Source organism: Heteronotia binoei, chromosome 7 (genome assembly GCF_032191835.1).
Source record: "Heteronotia binoei isolate CCM8104 ecotype False Entrance Well chromosome 7, APGP_CSIRO_Hbin_v1, whole genome shotgun sequence".
In the NCBI taxonomy this organism is placed as follows: domain Eukaryota; kingdom Metazoa; phylum Chordata; class Lepidosauria; order Squamata; family Gekkonidae; genus Heteronotia; species Heteronotia binoei.
The window spans coordinates 114,427,794-114,429,245 of NC_083229.1; positions in this window are offsets into that span (position 1 = coordinate 114,427,794).

A 1,452-nucleotide genomic window follows, 5' to 3' on the forward strand; every position below is an offset into this window, starting at 1 on the left:
CTCCGCGGGCTTCCCTGCTGCCGCCGCTGCGTGCTTTTGGTTGGGGCTGGGGGGGTGGGGAGCTGGCTTTTGCCGGCTGCAAGTCCGTCTGGGGCAGAAGCCGCCAAAGGTTGCTCTCTGCGCAGGGCGAGTATTTATAGGGCGGGAGGCAGCGGCGGGACGGCGCGTCCGAGGAGCCGCTATGGCTTTATTGGGAAGGGACTTCTTTTAGCAAAGGCGCCGGGGCCCGGTCAGCCTCTTGGGGGGCCGGCTGGCTGCTTCCTTCTCCCCCCCCCCGCCACGAGCTTTGCAAAAAAGGGAAAAGGGGGCAGGCGGCAGGAGGGGAGGGGAGCTGCCTGCGCGCCACTACAGCATTGCAGCTCCGCAGGGGCGAGCCGGCGCCACTGCAGCAGGAGGAGAGCAGCCCAGCGGCCGAGGAGCGCAAGGGCCGGCCCCGCCCGGGTAAGCAAAGAGCCGGGAGGTGGGGATTGGGCTCCGGGGGCTGGTGCAAGAGAAGCCCGGCCGCCGCTGGATCGGGGAGAAGAAGAAGTAGTAAGGGCGCGCTAAGGGCAGAGAGGCTGGAGGGAGCGACCATGTTGTGACACCGCGGCGCGCGTAGACAGGCGCCCCCAGCTCCAGATTCAGGCTCTCACGTGCAAAAGCCGCCGACGCTCTCTCGTGGGCAAGCCTGGAAATCTCTTGGAGATTGAGGGGCAGCCATGGGATCTGCGGTGCACCATAGAGTTTGCCCTCTGAAGGTGCCATGTTCCTATACAAGTTCCGTATGTACACTGAGGATCGGTTGCAGTTCAGATAGTACGGCCGACTCCACCTGGAGGTTGGCAACAGTAGCGCTTGCTCCCCCAATTTTATCTCCCCCCCCCCGTCTCCATTTTTTAAAAGTCGATTTTGCGTATTAGCTCCTCTGGAGGGCTCCCTCCCCGCACCTGCTATAGGGTTGCTAACCTCCATGTGACACCTGCAGATTTCCCACTGTTGCATTTAATCTCCAGGCGACCATTTAAGCTTACATTTAAGCTCCCTTGGCGAAAACGGTTGCTTTGCAGGGTGGGCTCTATGGCACTATATCCTCCCTAGCCTGGCCCTCCTCCACCCCCCAAATCTCTAGGTATTTCCCTGCCTCGAACTGCTCCACCCCCCCTAAAAAAAATCTCTATGTCAGGGGTGGCCAAACTGTGACTCGGAAGCCACATGTGGCCCTTTCACACGTATTGTGTGACTCTTGAAACCCCCAGTGGCCTGTTGAGAAGGCATTTGTCTCTTTAAATCACTTAGCCAAGCCAGCCAGCAGGTTGGAGAATGCATTTAAAGTTAAAGTTGCTTTCTTTCTACCTCTCTCTCCTTCTGTTTTCCTTCCCTCCCTCCCTCAATCATATGACTTTCATGTTTGCAGCTCTCAAACACCTGACATTTATTCTGTGTGGCTCTTAAGTGAAGCAAGTTTAGCCAGCC